The sequence below is a fragment of the Macaca thibetana genome, chromosome 9 (genome assembly GCF_024542745.1).
Source record: "Macaca thibetana thibetana isolate TM-01 chromosome 9, ASM2454274v1, whole genome shotgun sequence".
NCBI classification, from domain to species: domain Eukaryota; kingdom Metazoa; phylum Chordata; class Mammalia; order Primates; family Cercopithecidae; genus Macaca; species Macaca thibetana.
The window spans coordinates 37,636,739-37,653,194 of NC_065586.1; the positions used below are offsets into that span (position 1 = coordinate 37,636,739).

Consider the following 16,456-nt stretch of genomic DNA (forward strand, 5'->3'; position numbering starts at 1 on the left):
TATACCAAGGAAAAGAAAAAAAATTCTATGACTTGAAGATAGGTCTTTTAAAATAATCAAGACAAAATTTTGCAAAATGAATTTTTAAAATAAGTGAAACTCTTTGAGACATTTGGGACTACATAGGGCAAACCAATTTATGAATTGTATTATCAAGGTTAAGAGAATTCAAAAGGCCTAGAGAACCTATTTAATGAAATAATAGATAAAATCTTTCCACATTTAGCAAGAGATTTAGACATTCAGATATGGAAGACTCAGTGATCCCTAACAAATGCAGTGCAAAAAGGACTTCACCACAGCACATTAAAATCTGACTGTCTCAAATTGGTGTAAATGCAAAGATTCTAAAATCAGAAATAAAAGTGCATCTATTCACCTATGAAGGAGACCCCATCAGACTAACAGTGGGTTTCTCAGGAGAAACCATAAAGGCCAGAAAACAGTGGGATGGCATTTTCAAAATGCTGAAAGAAAAAATAAAGTCAGCTAAGAATTCTACATTCAGCAGGGCTGAACTTCATAAATAAAGTATAAATCAATCTTTTCCAGACAAGCAAATCCTGAAGAAATTTGTCACCACTAGACTGGCCCTACAAAAAATGCTCAACTGATTCCTAAACATGGAAGTAAAAAGACAATATTTACAACCAGGAAAACACATGAAAGTATAAAACTCACTGGTAAAGCAATCACACGAAGGAGGAAGAGAAACAAATCATAGAACTCTACTACAGAACTCCACCAAACAATGACAGTCAAAGAAAATGAAAAATTCAAATAATTTATAAATTAACTAGAAAACAACAACATGACAGGAAGAAAACCACAGATATCAATATAAACCTTGATTGGAAATGGATTAAATATTCATTTAAAAATATATAGACTGGCTGAATACATTTAGAAACATTTTTGAGCTATATGCTGCTTCCAAGAAACTCATGTTACCTGTAAAGGCGTGGAAAAAGATATTCCATGCAAATGAAAACTAAAAGCAAAAACGAGAAGCTACACTTGTATCAGATAAATCATACCTTAAGTCAAAAACAGTTAAGAAAATGCAAAAGGATTATTATATAATAATAAAGGGGTCAATTCATTAAGAACATGTATATTATAAATATATATTTACAAAATGCTGGATCACCCACATTTATAAAACCAATATTTAGTCATAAACAGAGAGATAGGGAGCAATACAATAATACTTGGGAAATTCAACACACCATTCAGAGCATTAGGCAAATTATCTAGACAGAAAAGAAACAAACATTGGACTAAAATTGGACTTTAGACCAAATGACTTAACAGATATTTACAGAACATTCTACTCAACAACTGCAGAATATGCATTCTTCTCATCAGTGCATGGATTATTGTCCAAAAAGACCATATTTTAGGCCACAAAATAAGTCTCAACAAATTTTAAAATACCAAAATCAGATTAAGTATCTTCTCTGACCACAGTGGAGCAAAACTAGAAATCAATACCAACAGAAATTCTGGAAACGATACAAATAAATTTAAACAACATGAATGACCATGACGTCAACAAAGAAATTAAGATGAAAATTATTTATAAAATGAATTCTAAACTTGGAAGCAAAAGGATAACCTTCATGAAAACACATAAAAGTAAAAAACCCATTGGTAAAGCAAATACACAAAAAAGGAAGAACAAGGACTCATGGTACCACTATAAAAAAACTAACAAAGAGCAATGACAAAGTCAGATAAATAGTAAGGAACAAAGAATATATAAAACAGTTAAGACAATAACAGAAACACTACCTTAGATATCAAAGACAACCTTGAATGTAAATGCATTGTATTATTCACTTAAGATAATAGACTGTGTGAATGAACTTAGAAAACATGGTCTGACTATAGGCTGCCTACAAGAAATGCACCTTACCTATTAAGACAAATATAGACAAGAAAATAAAAATATGAAAAAAGATATTTCATGCAACAAGAAACCAAAAGTAAGCAGAAGTGTCTATACTTATACCACACAAACCAGAATTTAAGTTAGAATATAAAAATTCTGAGTATATATATTCACCAAACACTGGAGTACCCAGATTCATAAAGCAAATATTACTACATCTAAAGAGAGGAATAGACTGCAATACAAAAACTGTGGGAAACTTTAACACCCCACCTCAGAATGAAAAAGATTATTAAAACAAAATCAAAAAACAAACATTGGATTTAAACTGGAATTTAGGCCAAATGATTTTAATAGATATTTACAAAACATTTTATCCAATAAAGGCAGAATAAACATTCTTTCTTTAGCATATTTTCCATAACAGAGTACAAATCTCAACATCTGAAAAACAATAGGCTGGCCCAGCACGGTGGCTCAAGCCTGTAATCCGAGCACTTTGGGAGGCTGAGGTGGGCAGATCATGAGGTCAGGAGATCGAGACTATCTTGGCTAACACGGTGAAACCACATCTCTACTAAAAGTACAAAAAATTATCTGGGTGTGGTGGCCAGCACCTGTAGTCCCAGCTACTCAGGAGGATGAAACAGGAGAACCGGTATGAACCCGGGTGGTGGAGCTTGCAGTGAGTTGAGATCACGCCACTGCACTCCAGCCTGGGCGACAGTGCAAGACTCCGTCTCAAAAAAATAAATAAATAAATAAATAAAAATAAAACACAATAGGATATACATGACAACAAATTGAAAAAATATGTATTGCAAATAACTCAAACCACCATAAAATACAAGTAAAAATCTATACCAAGAGGATCTTTGGAAATTATATCAATACATGAAAATTAAATAACATAATCCCAAATGACCACTGGATCAATTAATAGTTAAGATGGACATTTTTTTGAACTTTCAAAATGTATTTTAATCTCATTCCAAAAAGAAATAAAATTTCTAGATACAATTCATCTCATTCAAATCACTTTTTAACATACATTCTGCAACTTAAAATATTATAAGGAATCAATATTCCCATCTTTTATAATCTCAATATATTATATATTTAATATATAATAACTGTACTATACATACAGGTAGTCAGCAGGTTTACAAAGTAATTTCTTTAAAGTCTGACCAGTATTGATAAATACTTTTAGACTATTAAAAGGAACTATTTAGGATCATAGAATAAAATAAAATATGGCAGGTCCAAGCCTCATGGCAAGATTACAAAAGTTTATATGGCCAATCACTTTAAAAGAACTCTCTAGTTGGGTAGAATATGTTTTAAAACAATACTGTTCCTATTGTCAAGCAGAAGTAGTTGTAGATATTAACCATATTCACCTCCATTAAATTTAAAATAACTATGCAGTTTTCTTTACTGTAATATACAGTAGCTATCTCTTCCTTTCTGTTGGATTTTATCGTTTCAGGAGTAACGAATGCATTACCAACGGAAGAGACTTTAGCCCTTTTCCCTCCCCTAAAGCATGGCTCAGTTTGAAGATTGCTCTATAGACAGCCACTATGACTACCAACAGTACCATAATATCGTTAAAAGCAATCAATAACTAGAGTCATTTAAGATGTTTCAAAGACTGCTGGAGGTTTCTGTCAACCAAGGTAATCAGAAATATTACCCTTGTAGATAGCCCTCTCATACCAGTAAATACAGAGAGTTAAAATTCCAATGCCACAGTGTAACAGTTAACAATCTATTTTGTAATTTTAAATATTATAACATTAATTCACCCTGAGAATACAAAGGAAACATTTAATACAAGATATTCTGATTTTTTTCCCATTGTATTTACTTTCTTCTGGTTTTCATCAGCCCTTTAAGGACACAAATATTTGAATTTAAAGTGTGATTTTGATATGTTTTTTTGTTAACTGAGATTCATGCCACAGTCAGATATTGGTGATAAAAAAGCCCAAAAAGGCTTGTAGAAAAGAGGCAAGCAGCAATCCACCAGGTCAGAAAAGACAGAAGTCCTCAAAAAAGAAGAACAGTAAAAATATTTTTAAGCTGCTCAGTGTCACTGTTATTTGTGTAACAGTAACCTTCATCTTCCCTTCAGCTGACGGTAATTCAGAGTAAACAAAATTGTAGAGCAGACTATTATCCACTGGTAAGGTAGAGATAGATTCTGGATAAATACCCCAGGAATGATTGCCTAGTGTTTTCAAAAGCAGAGTTGTGTGAAACAGCATTACCAGAGGCACCACATACTGCAGTGCAATGACACAAAGATAATAAAAGACTCAAGCCACCATTTTCTATAGCTCAACTGTACTTATTCACCCTGCTTCTTTCTTCATCTGATCCAGACATTTTTGGACTAAATTTAAATAAGCTTGCAGGTGACTACACATCATGGCCAACCACAAAGCACACAGCAGGATTATTAACCAGAGTCGCAGAGTATCGAATGTGGCTTCTGGTATTAAAGGGATACTTTCTTCACCCAAGGTTGGGTTCATAATGTAGTCTTTGGTGACTGGTTTTACTCAGAGCAAAACCATAAATAAATGTGCCAAGAAGCTGATATGAAGTAATGTTTGTGTAATTTTTTCTGTTGTCAAATTCAAGGCATCCAGAAGCATTTGAGCCAGTCGTAATCCAGGAAATGTCAAGAAAGCCCCAAAGAGTGAACAGAAAATAGCCAGGAAAAATTTGAAAGTAAGTTTTGAAACAGGACTCTGAGATTCTCAACCTTGCTTTTTAAGAAACTGCATCACACTATCTGAAAAATTTGTAAATCCTGTTTCAAGTCCAAATTCCAGATAATTTTCTGTTACAATCAACACTACCATTGCTTTGTCAAAGAAAAAAAAATCCAAAGGTGACACAAATAGATTTTTCACCACCATATTCTACTTTAATATAGTGTGTAGTTAATGAAAATAGAACTTTGATTGCAAAAGACAAAACCAGCAGGCACCAGACTAAGCTGATATTCATTTCCTGTGTAGGCTTCATAAACTTGTAATAGACTTCAGTTACTAGATACACAACTGTAGCAGCCACTGTGAAATCCCCCAGTCACTGGTGTTCTGGAAAATAATGCAATGCTAAAGTATCCACTTCTGTATCTGACTTTGTTTCTAGATGAAGGTCAATATCCTGTGGAATGGTTAATGACTTACTTTCAATGTGACCATTATAATTCCTACATTTTTTGCTTTTCCCTTTTTGCTGATTCCCTGCAAGAATTCCACTGAGCAAGAGAATAGCGAGGCATAATCTTCTGCATGACACTGGCCATCACCATGGTAACAACAGCTGTATATCTATCACACACTATGAGTGAGAACATGCAGTGTTTGGTTTTCAAGATGGATATGTTTTTAACTATTGAAAGAAGTGAAAATGAAAACACGACATATCAAAATCTATACTGTACAGCAAACGCATTAAGAACAGGTAGGCAATAGCAATAAACATCTACACCAGAAAGCAGAAATATTTCATATAAACAATCTAACAATGCACCTCAAGGAAGTGAAGAAGCAAGGACACAGCAAACCCAAAATTTGCAGGATGAAAGAAATAATAAAGATCGGAGAAAAACTAAAGAGAGACTAAGGAAAGAAATACAAAGGTCAATGAAGTGATATGTTATTCAAAAATATAACCAATATTGATAAACTGCTAGCTTGACTAACCAAGAGGAGAGATAAGAAACAAATCAGCAAAATAAAAGAACAGACATTACAATTGATATCACAGAAATACCAAAGATAATTAGAGAATATTATAAATGCTAACAAACAGGAAAATATAGAGGAAATGATTGAATTTCTATAAACACATAACCTATCCAGACTGAATCAGAAGTAGAAAAACTGAAGTGATCAATGAATAATGAGACTGAGTCAGTAAAAAAAAGTCTCCCAACAAAAAAAGAGACAAAATCAGGTCGAATAACTGCTGAATTATTCCAAATGTATAAAAAAAGAATGAACACCAATCCTCCTCAAACTATTTCAAAAACACATGAGAGAAAGGAATGCTTCCAAACTTATTTTGGGAGGACACAATACCAAACAAGACAAGGATCCACCACCAACAACACAAAACTATGGGCTAATATCTGTAATAAACATAGATGCAACAATCTTTAATAAAATGTTAGGAAACCAAATGCTACAGCACATCAAAAGGTAATGCACCATGATCAAGTGAAATTTATACCAAAATTCAAGGATGCTTGCATACACATATCAATACACTGAATATATTGCCTCAGTAGAATGAAGGACAAAACCCATATAACTAGGTCAATAGATGTAGAAAAAGTAATTGACAAAATTTAACATGTGTTCATATTAAAAACTCTCAACAAACTAGTCATAGAAAGATCATTCTGTAAAGTAGTAAAGATCATATGTGACAAACCCAAAGCTAACAATATACTGAACAGACAAAAGCTGAAAGCTTTTTTTCTAAGACACCAAACAAAACAAGAATGTTCACTTTCACAAATCTTATTGAACATGAAAGTCCTAATCAGTAATCTGGCAAGGGAAAAAAAAAAACAAAAACAGACATCCAAATTGACTTGCAAAAGGAAGTTAAATTGTCCACTTTACAGATGACATAATTTTTTATATAGAAAAACCTAAAAAAGACTCCAATAAAAGACTGTAAGAACTCATAAACAAGACCAGGTGCTGTGGTTCATGCCTGAATTCCTAGCACTTTGGGAGGCCAAGGCAGGTGACTCTCCTGAGGCCAGGAGTTCAAGAACAGCCTGGCCAACATGGTGAGACCCTGTATCTACTAAAAGTGAAAAAACTAGCCCGTGGTGGCATGCGCCTGTAGTCCCAGCTAGTCTGGAGACTGAGGCAGGAGAATCGCTTGAACCCAGAAGGCAGAGGTTGCAGTGAGCTGAGATCATGCCATTGCACTCCAGCCTGGGCGAAAGAGCAAGACTCCATCTAAAAAAAATAATTAACCCACAAAAATCAGTAGTGTTTCAACACATTGACAATAAAATAGTCAAAAAATGAAGCTAGAAGGCAATCCTGTTTACAATAGCTATATAAATTACCAACGAGTAAATTTAACCAAGACATGAAAAATGTTTGTGAAGATAACTACAGAACACTGATGAAAGAAATTGAAGAGGACACAAACAAATTTAAAGAAATCTCATGCTCATGGATAGAAAAAATTACTATCATTAAAATGACTACATTATCCAAAGAAATCTAGAGTCAATGCAATTGCTACCAAAATAACATCATTTTTATAGAAATAAAAAAACGAGAAATCTATCATTTGTATGAAACCTAGAAAGAACTACAATAGCCAAATTAATCCTGAGCAAAACCAATGGAAGAAAATAGAGAACCCAGCAATACACTTCTGTTTGTATAGCCAATTGATTTTCAACAAAGGTAGCTAGAATGTACACTGGGGAAAGTATACCTTCTTCAATAAATGGTGTTGGGAAAATTGAATATCCATATGCAAAAGATTGAAACTGTATCTCTCACAATACACAAAAGTCAACCCAAGATGGATTAATGACTTAAACATAAGACCTAAAAGTGTAAAACTACAAGAAGAAAACATTATAAAAATCAGAACATTGGTCCAGGCAAAGATTTTTTGGTTAAGACCTCAAAACCACAGTCAACTAAAAGCAAAATAAAAAAATTGAAACTATAATAAATGAAAAAGCTTCTGCACTGCAAAAGAAATAATCAAAACACCAAAGAGACAAACTGTTGCATAGAATATACTGAAAAGTGTCCAACTGACAACCAATATTTAGAATATATAAGAAACTCAAGCAACTCAAGAATAATATTAAAAAGACTCATTAAAAAAGTGGTCAAAGGACATGAATGGATATATCTCAAGTGATGACACATTAATGAAAAATAGGTCCATGAAAAAATGCTGAACATTCTCTGGGAAATGCAAATCAGAAGCACAATGAGGCATCATCTTACCTCAGTTAGAATGGCTATGATTAAAAAGACAAAAAATAATAGACACTGTTGAAAATATGATAAAAATTAACATTTATATGCTGTTGGTGGGAATGTAAATTAGTACAACCAGTATAGAAAACAGCATAGATATTTCTCCAAAAAGTAAAAATAGAAGTTCCAGATGATTCAGGACCCCACTATTGGGTATTTACTCAAAGGAAACTAAATCAGTATATCAAAGGGATCCATGCACTCACATGTGTATCACAGCATTATTCACAATCGAATAGACACAAAATCAACCAATGTTTCTTCAATGAGCCAATGGATACAGAGGATGTAGTTCGTACTCACACACGCAATGGAATATCAGCTATAACAAAGAATACAATTAAGTCATTTGCAACTGGAGGTGACTACATTGAGTGAAATAAGCAAGGCACAGGATTCAAATACCACATGTCCTCAACTCATACATAAGAGCTAAAAACTTGGTCCCACGGAGATAGAGAATAGACTGATAGATACCAGAGGCTGGGAAGTGTGGAAGGCTGGGAGAGGAAAATGAACAGAGACTAGCAAATGGGAAAAACACACTGACATAGAAAAAAGTAAGTTTTAATGTCCAGTGGAAGGCTAGTGTGACTTGTGTTAACAATATGTTTTATATTACAAAGTAGCTGAAAGAGAGGTATGGAAATGTTCTCATCACATAGAAATTATATATATTCAAAATGATATCCTATATACCTTGACTTGATCATTACACATTCTCTGCATGTAATAAATACTCACATGTATCCCATACATATGTAAAACATTGTGTGTCAATAAAAGAAAAACAAAAAATACAAAGATTAAATCTAAGCAACTTTAAAATAAATAGACAAAAATATCCTATAACAAACATTTTTATGTTGTTAATTTGCTTTAATGCCCCATTCCCTGTGGCAGCTAGTGAATAAACACAAGATTCCAACCTTTGTCATTGACTTTTTCTTTCTAGACCGTGGGATACATTTCCATATGATGGATGCATTCATTACTAAGAAAGAGCAAAAGAAAATTGAAGTTTCTTGAGACTCAGTCATCTCAATAGAATACAGGTGTTTCTAAGTCTCCTCAGGGTAGCATTAACTATTTTTTATGTAGCTCTATATCTACATGAGGATGAAAAATTTTACTCATTATGTATTGCTTCTTTGGATATGTTCTATAAAATAACAAATACTCATTATTAAACATTTGAAATATATGGAAAATCATCCACAAATATTGTTGATATATTGGTATATTCCCATTCCTTTTATATTTATTTAAATAGTTTTATTTTTACTTAAATGATTTTTGGGGTACAGGTGGTTTTTGGTTCATGGGTAAGTTTTTTAGTGGTGATTTCTTAGATTTTTGTGCACGCATCACTGAGCAGTGTACACTGTACCCAATATGTTTTTTTAAATTATCACCCCCTCCCAACCTTCTGTCTTGAGTTAAAATTAGTGATGTTTAGTATTTTTCGTATGTTTTTGACTGTGTATCATTTTTTGATAATTGTCTATTCATGAACTTTGCGTACTTTCTGGTGGAATTATTCACTTTTTCTTGCTGATTTGAGTTCCTTGTAGATTCTAGATATTAGAATAATATAAGTCCCTTATGTTAATGTTATTCTTATGCATTTGCATTCTCATAGCTTAGCTCCTCCTTATAAGTGAAACATACAATATTTGTTTTTTTATTATTGAGTTTCTTCACTTAGAATAATTTCCTCTAACTCCATTTAAGTTGCTGCAAAGGACATCATTTTGCTCCATTTTTAGGGGGAGTCATATTTCATGGTGCATATATATCACATTTTCTTTATCTGCTCCTTGGATGATGGGCACTTAGGTTAATTCTGTATCTTTGTAATTGTGAATTGTGCTGCTATAAACATACTTGTTCATATGTCTTTTTCATATAACGACTTATTTTTTTAAGACTTATATTTTAAGGGGGGTGGAGTGGTAGATACCCAGAGGTATGATTGCTAAATTGAATGGTAGTTCTACTCTTAGTTCTTTAAGGAATACCCATACTGCTTTCCATAGTGGTTGTACTAACTTACATTCTCACCAGCAGTGCAAAAGTGTTCCATTTTTATCACATCAATGCCAGTATCTTTTTTTTTTTTTTGACTTTTTAATAATAGCCATTTATGCAGGAGTAAGGGGGTATCTCACTGTAGTTCTAATTTGCATTTCTCTGATAATTAGTGATGTTCAGCATTTTTTCATGTTTGTTGGCTGTTTGTATATTTTCTTTAAAAAATTTTCTATTCATGTCCTTTGCCCACATTTGATGGGATTATTTGTTTTTTTTTCTGGCCAATTTGCCTGAGTTGCTTGTAGTTATTGGATATTAATTCTTTCTGATATGCATAGTTTGCATGCAAATTTTTTGTCTCTGTGGGTTGTCTGTTTACTCGGCTGATTGTTATTATTTGCTATGCAGAAGCTTTTTCGTTTGATTAGGTCACATTTATTGATTTATTTTTGTTTTATTTGCATATGAGATCTAAGCCATAAATTCTTTTTCTAAGCCAGTGTCTGGAAGAGGTTTTCTGATGTTATCTTCTAGAATTTATATGGTTTCTAGTCTCAGATTTCAGAATTTGATCCATCAGAAGTTAATTTTTGTATAAGGTGAGAGCTGAAGATTTAGTTTCATTCTTCTATATGTGGCTTGACAGTTATTCAAGCACTATTTGATGAATAGGGTGTCATTTTATGTTCTTGTGTGCTTTGTCAAAGATCAGTTGGCTGTATTTGGCTTTATTTCAGGGTTTGTCTATTCTGTTCTGTTGGTCTGCATGCCTATTTTTATACCAGTACTATGCTGCTTTGGTAACTAGAGCCTTGTAGTATAATTTGAAGTCAGGTAATGTGATGACTCCAGATTTTTTGGTTTTGCTTAGTATGGCTTTGGCTCTGAAGGCTCTTTATGGGTTCCACATGAAATTTAGAATAGTTTTTTTTTTTTTCCAGTTCTGTGAATAAAAATGATGGTATTTTGATAAAAATTACATTGAATCTATAGATTGCTTTGGGCAGTATGGTCATTTTTCACAATAATTTTTAATATCTATTAGCCTATTTTCATACGCTGTAAAGAAGTGCCCAAGACTGGAAATATATATATATATATATCATTTATTTATATATAATATTTACATATTATATATGTAATATAAAAATATTTATATATATAATAAAATATAATGGAAAGAGATTTAATTGACTCACAGTTCCACAGGGCTTGGGAGGACTCACAAAACTTACAATTATGATGGAAGGTAAAGGGGAAGCAAGCAAGGCACCTTCTTCACTTGGCAGCAGGAGGGAGAATGAACACAGGAGGAACTATCAAACTCTTATAAAACCATCAGATTTATAAGAATTTACTACCACAAAAATAGCATGGGGGAAATCACCCCCATGATCCAATTACCTCCACCTCGTCTCTTTCTTGACAAACGGGGATTATGGGAATTATAATTAAAAATGAGGTTAGTGTAAGGACACAAACTTAACCATGTCACAATCTATGAGCATGAAATATGTTTCCACTTGTTTGGGTCATCCATGATTTCTTTCAGCAGTGTTTTGTAATTTTCCTTGTAGAGAGCTCTTTCACTTTTTTTGTTAAATATATTTCTAAGTATTTTATTTATTTATTCATTTATTTATTTTTGCAGCTATTGTAAAACAGATTGAGTTCTTAATTTGATTCTCAGCTTCATTGTTTTTGGTGTATAGCAGTGCTACTAATTTGTGTACATTGATTTTGTATCCTAAGACTTTACTAAATCTGTTTATAAAATCTGGAGGCTTTTTAGATGAGCCTTTTGAGTATTTTAAGTATATGATCATACCACCAGTGAACAGAAACAGCTTGATTCCTCTTTTCCAGGTTGGATGCCCTTTATGTATTTCTCTTGTTTGATTGCTCTGGCCAGGACTTCCACTACTATGTTGAATATAAGTGATAAAAGTGGGCATCCTTGTCTTGTTGCAGTTCTCAAGGGGAATGTTTTCAAATTTTCTTATTTAGTATGATGTTGGCAGTGGGTTTGTCATAAATGGCTTTTATTTGTTTGAAGTAAGTGCCTTCTATGCCTATTTTGTTGAGGAAATTTATCATAATATAATTCTGGATTTTATCAAATACTTTTTCTGCATTTTCGAGATGATCATACTTTTAAAAAAATTCTGTTCATAAGACGTATCACATTTATTGACTTGCATATGTTAAACCGTCCCTGCATCCCTAGGATAAAACCTACTTTGTCATGATGTATTATCTTTTTGATGTACTGTTGAATTCAGTTAGCTGTATATTGTTGAGAAGTTTTGCATATATGTTCATCAGGGACATTGGTCTGTAGATGTCCGTTTTTGTTGTAGCCTTTGCTGGTTTTGCTATTAGTATGATACTGGCTGCATAGAATAGTTTAGGAAACATTTCCTCTTTCTTTATTTTTTGGAATAGTATTAGTAGAAATGCTACCAATTCTTCTTTGAATGTCTAATTGAATTCAGCTGTGAATCCCTCTGGTTTTAGCCTTTCTGGTTGTTGGCAACTTTCTTTTTATTACCAATTCCATCTTGCTGCTTGTTATTGGGTTTTTCATGGTTTCTATTTCTTACTGATTTAAGAGGGTTGTATATTTTCAAAGATCTGTCAATTTTCTCTACATTTCCTAGTCTGTACATGTAAAAGTGCTCATAGTAGCCTTAAATAATTTTTTATAATTTTTGTGTTATTGATTGTAATATATCCAGTTTTATTTCTAACTGAGCTTATTTAGATTTTCTCTTTTCTTTTCTTGACTAGTCTTCAAATGGGCTCTCAATTTTGTTTATCTTTTCAAAAAAATAGCTTTTTGTTTCATTTATCTTTTCTATTTTTTGTTTCAACGTCCTTCAGTTCTGCTCTTATCTTTGTTGTTTCTTGCTTTCTGCTTTGTTTGGGTGTATTTTGTTCTTGTTTCTCTAGTTTCTTGAAGTGTGACCTTAGCTGTCTATTTGTGCTCTTTCAGACTTTTTGGTGTAGGCATTTAATGCTATAAACTTTTCTCTTAGCACCATTTTTGCAGTATCCCAGATGTTTGGATAATTTGTGTCATTATTATTGTTCATTTTAAATAATTGTTAAATTTCCATCTTGATTTAATTTTTAACTCAAACATTAATCAAGAGAAGATTGTTGAATTTTCATTTATTTTTAGAGTTTTAAGGGTTCCTTTTGAAGATAATTTCCAGTTTTATTTCACTGTGATCTGAGAAAATTCTTGATACGATTTTGATTTCTCTACATTTCTTGAGACTTGTTTTTTTGTGGCCTATTATATGGTATATCTTGAAGAATTTTCCATGTGCTGAAGAGAAGAATGCATATTCTGCAGTTTGGGAGAAGAACGTTCTGTGAATGCCTGTTAGGTGTTTTTGTTCTAGAGTGTAATTTAAATTCATAGCTTCTTCTTTACTTTATGTCTTGATGATTTGTGTAGTGCTGTCAGTAAAGTATTGAAGTTCCCCATTATTACTGTGTTGCTGTTTTTCTGAGTTCTCAGGTGTTAGTGTGTCCGGAATTGGTGGGTTATTAGTCTCACTGACTTCAAGAATGAAGCCACGGACCCTCGCAGTGAGTGTTAGAGTTCTTAAAGATGGTTTGTCTGGAGTTTGTTCCTTCAGATGTTCAGATGTGTCTGGAGTTTCTTCCGTCTGGTGGGTTCATGGTCTCACTGACTTCAGGAGTGAAGCTGCAGACCTTTGCGGTGAATGTTACAACTCTTAAAGGCAACGCATCTGGAGTTATTCATTCCTTCTGGTGGGTTCGTGGTCTCCCTGGCTTCAGGAGTTAAGCTGCACACCTTCACAGTGAATGTTATAGCTCATAAAGGCAGTGTGTCTGGAGTTGTTCATTCCTCCTGGTTGGTTCGTGATCTCACTGGCTTCAGAAGTGAAGCTGCAGACCTTCACCTTGAGTATTACAGCTCATAAAGGCGGCATGGACCTAAAGAGTGAGCAGCAGCAAGATTTATTGCAAAGAGCAAAAGAACAAAGCTTCCACAGCATGGAAAGGGACCTGAGCTGGTTGCCCCTGTTGGCTCAGGTGGCCTGCTTTTATTCCCTTAACTGTCCCCACCCATATTCTGCTGATTGGTCCATTTTAGAGAGAGCTGATTGGTCCATTTTAAAGAGCGCTGACTGATCCATTTTACAGAGAGTTGATTGGTTCGTTTTGATAGAGTGTTGATTTGTGCATTTACAATCTAGACACAGAATGTCTATATTGACATCTTTAGCTAGACACAGAATGCTGATTGGTGTGTTTATAATCCTTTAGCTAGACACAAAAGTTCTCCAAGTCCCCCACCAGATTAGCTAGACACAGAGTGCTGATTGGTGAGTTTAGAAACCTTTAGCTAGACACAGAGTGCTGATTGGTGAGTTTAGAAACCTTTAGCTAGACACAGAGTGCTGATTGGTGCATTTACAAACCTTTAGTTAGACAGAAAAGTTCTCCAGGTCCCCACTAGACCATGAAGCCCAGCTGGCTTTACCTCTCAATGGTACTCACCAGGGGACTGTGGCACCTAGCCCAGGAACTCTGGCAGCCCGGAGGGAGCTTGCCCCCAGTCAAGCCCAGCAGGCACCGGCCGGCCACACCGAATGCAGGGCATGCAGAGCCTCTACCCACCCAGAACCTGCACCAGCCCACGAGTGCCACGTGCAGCCCCTACTCCTGCCAGTGCCTCTCCTTCCACAGCTCCTTGCAAGCAGAGGGAGCCAGTTCGCCTTGGCCAGCCCCAGAGAGGGCTCATAGTGCAGTGGCAGGCTGAAGGGTTCCTCAAGCATGGCCAGAGTGGACCCCAAGGCCAAGGAGGTACCAAGAGTGAGTGAGGGGCCGGGCATGGTGGCTCAAGCCTGTAATCCCAGCACTTTGGGAGGCCGAGATGGGCGGATCACGAGGTCAGAAAATCAAGACCATCCTGGCTAACACAGTGAAACCCCGTCTCTACTAAAAAATACAAAAAAATAGCCAGGCGAGGTGGCAGGCGCCTGTAGTCCCAGCTACCCGGGAGGCTGAGGCAGGAGAATGGCGTAAACCCAGGAGGCGGAGCTTGCAGTGAGTTGAGATCCGGCCACCGCACTCCAGCCTGGGCAACAGAGCAAGACTCCGTCTCAAAAAAAAAAAAAAAAAAAAAAAAAAAGAATGAGTGAGGGCTGCTAGCATGTTGTCACTTCTCATTAATAAGAATTGTTTTATAAATCTGGGAGCTCCAGTGTTAGATGCCTATAAATTTGGGATTGTAATATTTTCTTGTTGGACTAATCCTTTATCATTATATAGTATTCTTCTTTGTCTTTTTTTAAGACAAAAAAGGAAACTGACCTTCCTGTTGGATTAATCCTTTTATCATTATATAGTATCCTTCTTTGTCTTTTTTTAAATATTAAAAAGGATACAGACTGTACAGCAACAAAGCTTTGTAGCTTTAAGGTTTGTTTTGTTTGATATAAGAATAGCTACTCCTGCTTGCTTTTAGTTTTCATTTTTGTGCAATATCATTTTCCACCTTTTTACCTTAAGTTTAATGAGTCCTTATGTGTTAGGTGACTCTCTTGAAGACAGCGAATATGTGGTTGGTGGATTTTTATACATTCTGTCATTCTATATTCTTTTACTTGGAGCATTTAGGCCATTTACATTCAATGTTAATGTTAAGATGTGAGGTATTCAATTAATCCTGTTGTTACTTAGACACTGTGTATTTTTCATTGTGTTATTGTTTTATAGGCCCTGTTAGTTTTATGCTTTAAGGAGGTTCTATTTTGCTGTATAGCAAGCTTTTGTTTTAAAATTTAGAACTCCCTTTAGCATTTCTTGTAGTGTTGGTTTGGAAGTGGCAAATTCCCCCAGCACTTGTTTGTCTGAAAAAAGTCAATGTGAAGGAGAGAATTTTAAGAGCTGTGAGACAGAGTATCAGGTAACCTATAAAAAACAAAACAAAACAAAACAAAACAAAAAACCTGTCAGACTAACAGCTAATTTCTCAGCAAAAACCTTACAAACCAGAAGGATTGGGGTCCTCCTGCTTTTAGCTTGGAACCTTATAAAAGCCAGCCAAGAATTTTGAGTCTATCAAAACTAAGCTTCATAAATGAAAAAGTGATAAAGTATTTTTCAAGCATTTTAGTGCATAGTCTGTGGTTTTGTTTTCTTCTATATAGTTGCCTATATACCAAATACAGAATTTTCAGTTCTTTTTATTTTTAACACACACATTTTTCTATTCCATTATAAAATTATTTTATATATTTTAACATCATTTAATTGACTACATCAGTAAAATTTTGCATAATTTACTTTATTTTACAGTATTATATAAATCATGTGTGCCTTTTATGTCCAGATAAAATAATAGTTGTAATAATACTACAGAAAAAACTAAATAGATGTCATTCTTGCCTTTATGAAACTTAAAGTGAAGGAAATAGAGATTATC

At 34.3% G+C, this 16,456-nt stretch overlaps 2 pseudogenes; both read right to left on the reverse strand.

Moving 5' to 3' along the window:
- LOC126963120 (putative ankyrin repeat domain-containing protein 30B-like) overlaps positions 1-16,456 on the reverse strand; it is a 126,383-nt pseudogene that overhangs the window by 105,425 nt on the left and 4,502 nt on the right.
- LOC126963105 (transmembrane protein 161B-like) lies at positions 3,547-5,333 on the reverse strand (annotated as a pseudogene).